Here is a 7,357-nt window from a genome sequence, read left to right on the forward strand (position 1 = left end):
AGCTTGCAGTGAGCTGAGATCCGGCCACTGCACTCCAGCCTGGGCGGCAGAGCAAGACTCCGTGTCAAAAAAAAAAAAAAAAAAAAAAAAAAAAAAAAAAAAAAAAAAAAAAAAAAAAAAAAAGGAGGGCATTTATCTGCAGGCAAGGCACCAAACAAGAAAAATGAGGCAGCTCACGCTTAAGACCCAACCTCCCTCATGGCTTTACAAGCAAGGGTTTTTAAAGGCAGGGGTGAATTTCAGGAAAGCATATAAGTTACAGGCAGAATTGTACATCAATACACAATGGTGTGGCCTAAAAAGGTGGCCTGTCTTGAAACTCAGGGTGGCAGGGGGTGACTTATAGGTCATAGGTGAATTTAAAGATTTTCTTATTTGCAATTGATTAAGGAATCAAAGCTTTGTCAAAAGACTTGGGGTCAGCAGAAAAGAATGCTAAGTCTGCCCCATGGGCGTGACTTCCTATAGGCCCCTCAGGAAGACATTGAGAACAAAGAATGGCAGTCAGAGAGCTCAGTCCTCAGTTCCCCCTTCCCTGGCCAGTGGAGGGGGACCAGGTTTCTGAAGAACAACTCAGGGACATATGTTAAGATGTTATCTTTAGTTTCTATAAGGAACCAAATATCCTGTGACTTCCTTGCTTATTGTTTTAAGCTACTATTACTCTCTTGCTTATCAGGTTGCTTATTTATTCATAGGGCTAGCTAGGTGCCTGGAATTTCCCTTGAAGGAACTCAAAATTTTCCTTTATTTCCATGCTTGGGGGACACCTGGCAGGCCCTTAAGAGGGGTTCCTGCTCCATCTCAACTCTAACAAACCAGGATGATCAATAATAATGCTAGATTTGAGACTACTTTGTGACAAATAAGAATTACCAAAATCTATATTAGTTTCCTAGGCTGCCATTACAAAGTACCACAAACCAGGTGGTTTCAGACAATAGAAAGATATGGTCATCCACTTCTGGAGACCGGAAGTCTGAAATCGAGGTGATGGCTGAGTCAGGCTCTCTTTGGGGGCTTTCATGGGGACGATCCTTCCTTGCCTCTTCCTAGCTTCTGGTGGTTCTTGGCAATCCTTGGCATTCCTTGGCTTGCAGCAGCATCACTCTAGTGTCTGCCTCTGTCATCACATGGCATTTTCCCTTTGTGTCTCAGGTTTAAATACTATAACTTAGAAAAAGCCCATTTTTTTGAGATGATGGTATGATATGACTTTCATGAAACACAAACTCTTAAGACCTGGCTAACCCTTGAAAACATGTGACTATGGAAAATAGTAATCAGCGCCAACCTAAAAGTTTTAACCTGTTAGGTAAAGTTATGGCACTAAGTGAAATCTTGCATTAATTAGAAGAACAAAGGAGCAGCCACTTTTGAGTGTAGAAATGTTTACTTTTGTATAATGCCACTTCAAATTATTTTTAAAATAAGTTGGTATATAAGTAAATGTGATAATACTCATAGTCTTGCCATCATTTCTTTCAAAAGGGTCATCCTGAAGGGCGTGGTTGGTGGCAGACACCTGTAGCTCCAGCTACTTGGGAGGCTGAGGCAGGAGGATCACTTGAGCCCAGGAGCTTGGGAGCAGTCTGGGCAACATAGCAAGACCCCATCTTTTAAAAAATTCTATTTTTATATGAAAAGAAAATGTTTAAAGAAGGGTCATTCATCCTTTCAGGGGATTAGTTAATGCGGATAAACAAGTAAACAAGAGCAACTGACATTCACGAATGTCCGTTGTCTTACAGTGGTGGTTAATTTTAACGCTAGTTAAACTGGGGAAGTTTACTTAACTCTTGGGGTGAAAGGAAATATAATTTCTGTATATGAAGCTATGGGTATAAATGTTGTACTTGTTTAGATAGCTGAAAAACAGTGATAGAATGATTCTCCAAAAGTACTATATACAATGTGTGGGAAAAGGGATGTGGGAATGCAACCTACACTGTTTGCCCATAAAATCCCTCAACTAACTTAGGCCTAAATTTTTTTTTTGTTTTTTGTTTTTTGCTTTTTGAGATGGAGTTTCCCGCTCTTTAGCCCAGGTTGGAGTGCAATGGCACGACGCACTGCGACCTCTGCCTCCCGGGTTCAAGCGATTGTCCTACCTCAGCCTCCTGAGTAGCTGGGATTACAGGCACCTGCCACCACGCCTGGCCAATTTTTGTATTTTTAGTAGAGATGGGGTTTCACCATGTTGGCCAGGCTGGTCTCGAACTCTTGACCTCAAGTGATCTGCCCGCCTTGGCCTCTCAAAATGCTGGGATTATAGGCGTGAGCCACCACACCTGGCCTAAATTGGGATTTTTTAAACCCTGCACTATTAACATTTTCAGCTGGATAATTCTTTGTTGTGTGTCATCTGCTCTGTGCAATGTAGGATGTTTAGTAGTATCCCTGGGCTCTACTCACTAGATAGCAGTAGCACCTCTCTCCTTCCCCAAGTTAAGACAACCAAAAATGTCTCCAGACATTGCCAAACATCTGGGGGCCCAAAACCATCCCTGATTGTAAACCACTGTCCTAAATCAATTCCTATAGAAAACTCCACTCAAATGAGACAGCCTAAATCATGACTTTCTTGTTGTGTGAACAGTCCCAGGCTTTCCTCAGATGCATAAGATGAAAAAAGGAGACACAAACGTGTCTTTTCTTCATTCTGAGTTTTAGGAAAAATTGGAGGCAGGCCTAACCTAATTTCCCAAATCATATGTAGGAAACTCCAGGTAGTACTGAACACCTATTTCAAGGGATTTGGGATAACGAAATAGAAATATGGAGCAACTAGTTACCTCTTAAATTTATCCTGTGACTAAAATACAGGATTGTAAAACAATCAAATGTGTTAATTGCCCAAATCTCAACAAGTGTTTTTCAAACACTTCTAGGTGAAAATCTCAAGTTATCTAGGGAAAACTGGAGTTGGACTAGAAAATCATAGCATAGTTTGAAGACCACTTCTTGAAGCATTGTTGAGAGATTGATTGGCCCCATCAGAAAACTTAAAATCATCTATTAAGTTATTAAAAACAGAAACTATGGCTGAGCCATGCTATAAAGAATTCTCTGCAGGGAATTTCTTCTATAGCATCCCCCTTCCCTACCCTAGCAAATTGCCATACACCTTCTTGAGGAATTCTCTTAGACTGTGGTACCCAAAGATGCATGGGACCCTGTGCCAAATAATGTGAGAAGCCATAAGATAAGGAACATCTTCGTGGGACAGCAACTTTACTAGGTGGTAAGTAAAAGTTGTATTGGTAATACAAGCCAAAGTGTTATAAAGTATACATTTTACATATTTTAAACATAAAATCAGATTTTTTGAGGCAGGGTGTTTTATGGAAACATTTCCTGCAGGAATAAGTCAGAAGAGCTTGAGAAACAAGGTACTCATTTTGAGGGAGCTTTGTTATTTATTGCCTAGCTTTGCTTGCTACAAGATCCTTTCTTAACCTGGGTGCAGTGGCCCACAACTGTAATGCCAGCATTTTGGGAGGCCAAGGTGGGTGGATCGCTTGAGCCCAGGAGTTTGACACCAGCCTGGGCAATATAGTGAGACCTCATCTCTACAAAAAAAATTTAAAACTTAGCTGGGCCTGGTGGAGCACGCCTGTAGTCCCAGCTACTTTGGAGGGTGAGGCTGCCATACACCTGAGCAGAGATTGTGCCACTGCACTCCAGCCTGGGCCACAGAGTTGTGAGACCCTGTCTCAAAAGAGAAAGAAACTTAAATATCCATCATTACAAATTAACTGTTTTTGATTGGGAGTAGACTTTGTTATTTCCAGATAGCAGAGGAGACTTAATCCATTTTTTAAATCAGCTTTCTTCTACCTGAACACACCTTGCATTTCATCCATTCTCATAAAATTCATTGCTGGACCTGGTTCCTGTCAGCTTGAGGCACTCCAAGGATTCCAATGATAAGGAATGTGGTGTGACTGGTTTCTGGGTACTTTGGAATGAATGGGAACATTCCATTATCTGGACATTTGATTCTATTAATGTGGGGGGATTCTTTCAGTTATTTTACCAGCTTCATCATAATTAGATTTGTGATCAAGTCACGCCCTCTTTATCATTAGCTCTCTTTGACCCAAATCGTTAGGCATCTACCCCTTTTCAACTCTAAATATAAGAATAAATTTCATATTCAGCCTAGTTTTTCTCATGAGATCACATTCTACATATGTATCCTTTCCATGTTTTCAGTCTTATATAAATAAGAATTCTGACTAAGCCTTTAGAAACATTTGAATACTAGGCCGGGCACGGTGGCTCACACCTGTAATCCCAGCACTTTGGAAGGCCAAGGCAGGCAGATCACTGAGGTCAGGAGATTGAGACCATCTTGCCTAACACGGTGAAACCCCATCTCTACTAAAAATACAAAAAATTAGCCGGGCGTGGTGGCGGGGAGGTTGAGGCAGGAGAATGGCATGAACCCAGGAGGCGGAGGTTGCAGTGAGCCAAGATCGCGCCACTGCACTCCAGCCTGGGTGACAAGAGTGTGAGACTCCGTCTCAAAAAAAAAAAAAAAAAAAACTCGAATACTGAATACTCTGTCCTGTACCAGGTAGTATGCTATGGCACAGGATACTTGTAAAAATAACAGGAATAAAAAAATGACAAGTTTTGACAAATGTTAGAAAAAAATGAGGTATACAATGATATACATAGTAGAGGAAATTGGCTACTGAGAAAGGTGATAACCAGGCTAATGTTGAGCCCTTAAAAGTGCCAGCCAAAATTTTCACTGATTGTGGTGAAAAGGCAGGAGTTTACTGAGCAGGTTGACTGGAAAAGCTTTCCAGCAGTGCAAGAGTCTGTACAAAGCCTTGTGAGAAGCACCATGGGGCATTTGAGGAAGTGAAAGAAAGCAAGTATAGCTAGATGAAAGATTATAATGGGAAGGATTAATAGGGGAATGGGAAAGGGCTAGAGAGATAGGGAGGGGCCAGACCCCACAGTCCAGTAAGTCATGAAAAGGATTTTGGTATTCTATATGGAAAATCATCAAGCAAGAGGGATAACTAATAAAGATCACTAGTTGGTAAGGCTAAGGACAGGAAATGTCCTTTGGATTTAGTGACGTAGAGGTTGCTGGTCACATTAAGTGAGTGAAGCACAGAGACGAGATAGTGAATAGGTCCATGAAATGCATGGAATCAAGAAATACTTGGCTGCTGAGGAGGAGTTGGTGATGCCAAGTTTGGGGAGAGAGAAGTATTGGGGATGATTTCTAGGTTTCCAGGTTGTAGTAACTGATGAGTGGAAGTAACATGAGATAGGAAAGAGAATCAGACATTGGGGTGCAAAGTGATGAGCTCAGTTTGGGTTGTGTTGAGACATCCAAGTGACTGTCAAGTAGGGCAGTTGGAAATAGTGGTCTGGAGTCCAGAGAATAGGACCAGGCTAGAGATTGAGTTCTCTGCCTTACCTTCATTAAAGCAGAAGGTAAGGATGAGACTGCTTGGATCTGGGTTCTGAAGTGAGAACGGCCTAGGACTGTGTTGTGGAGCTGCAGTAATCACTGGGCCTTTGTAGTGGAAGATGCACTTGCAGAGGAAACAATGGCTAAGGAGGCTGTGTTCTTAGAAAACCAAAGGAGGCCGGGCGCGGTGGCTCACTCCTGTAATCGCAGCACTTTGGGAGGCCGAGACGGGTGGATCACAAGGTCAGGAGATCGAGACCATCCTGGCTAACACGGTGAAACCCCGTCTCTACTAAAATACAAAAAAAAAAAAAAAAAAAATTAGCCGGGCGTGGTGGCGGGTGCCTGTAGTCCCAGCTACTCGGGAGGCTGAGGCAGGAGAATGGCGTGAACCCGGGAGGTGGAGCTTGCAGTGAGCCGAGATCGCGCCACTGCACTCCAGCCTGGGCGACAGAGCGAGACTCCGTCTCAAAAAAAAAAAAAAAAAAAAAAAAAAAAAACCAAAGGAAAAATATTTCAGTGCTGTGATGCCACTCAGAAGTAAACTAAGAAAACGAACTGCTCTTTGGGTTCACTGATGTGGAGGGCAGGAGTTACCTTAGTGAGAGCTGTATCAGTGTGATAAGGCAGGAACTAGAGTAGAAAGGACTGAGGAGCAGGGTAAAGACATGAAGACAGGGGATCTGATCAGTTTTTTCATTAAGTTTCTATTTTGCTCCGAAGGGGAGGTGGGCATCATGGTCCCTAAAGGGTGATTAGTTAGTTACAGGACAGGATCCAGAGCATAGGTGGCTAGATTGGCCATATTCAGTCGCCAGTTATTTAACTGAGCAGCTAGTATATGCTAAACTCTGTAATAGGTGCCAGGGATACAGCAGTAAAAAGGTAGCCACAACCCCTGGCCTTGAAGACTTACAATTGCAGTGGCAAGAGATTAGCAATAAGTGCATAAACAAGGATCATTCTATCTGGTGTTAACTGCTATAAAAAAATGGTATAGGAAGTGACTAGGGGAAAAAGTTCTTGTGTTCAGTGCCAGCACTTTTTTTATAATTGTAAAATACATATAAAATTTGCCATCTTAACCATTTTTAAGTGTGCAGCTCAGTAAAGTATGTTCACGTTGTTCTGCAACCAATCTCCAGAACATCATCTTGCAAATCTGAAACTATCCCAGTAAATAACACTCCACTTTTCCCCATGCCCCCCCTCCCCACCCTGCCCTGGTAACCACCATTCTGTTTCTGCAAATCGATTATTTTAGACATTTCCTGTAAGTGGAATCATAAGTATGTTTTTGTGAGTGGCTTGTTTCTCCGACCTCATAGGGTTGTGAAGTTAAATAATGTAGGTTTTTTTCCCGGACCAAACTGGGTGTTGGGCAGCCCAATTAACAAGGTGCAGGTGAACCGGGGAAGAAGGGTTTTTATTTCTGCAACCGGTTACAGGGAGAAGGTCTGGAAATTATTGCCAGACCAACTCATAATTACAAAGTTTTTCCAGCGTGTATATACCTTCTAAGCTATATGTCTACGTGTAAGAGTGCATTCATCTAAAGACATAAGTGATTAACAACTTCTAATCCTGAAGACCTTCCTCTGGAGCCTCAGTAAATTTACTTAATCTAAATGGGTCTGGGTGCTGGGATGATTACCCTTATTTTGTCTCCTGCTAAATCATGGAGGCTTGTGGAATTCCTCCAGACCCCCAGTAAACTTGTTTGTGGAGGCCTGGGGAGTTTCTTCAGACCCCCCCAATAAAACTTGTTTAATCCTAAACGGGTCCTGTTAAGAATTCCTTCCTTATCTTGTCATGCTTCAAGGCCCAAGAAAGGCCTAGGCAAAACTTCGTGGGCTTTTGTTACATTCCAGCCTTTGTATATGGGCACTGACTCTTTCAGCTTTTAATATTTAACTT

Source organism: Rhinopithecus roxellana, chromosome 18 (genome assembly GCF_007565055.1).
Source record: "Rhinopithecus roxellana isolate Shanxi Qingling chromosome 18, ASM756505v1, whole genome shotgun sequence".
In the NCBI taxonomy this organism is placed as follows: domain Eukaryota; kingdom Metazoa; phylum Chordata; class Mammalia; order Primates; family Cercopithecidae; genus Rhinopithecus; species Rhinopithecus roxellana.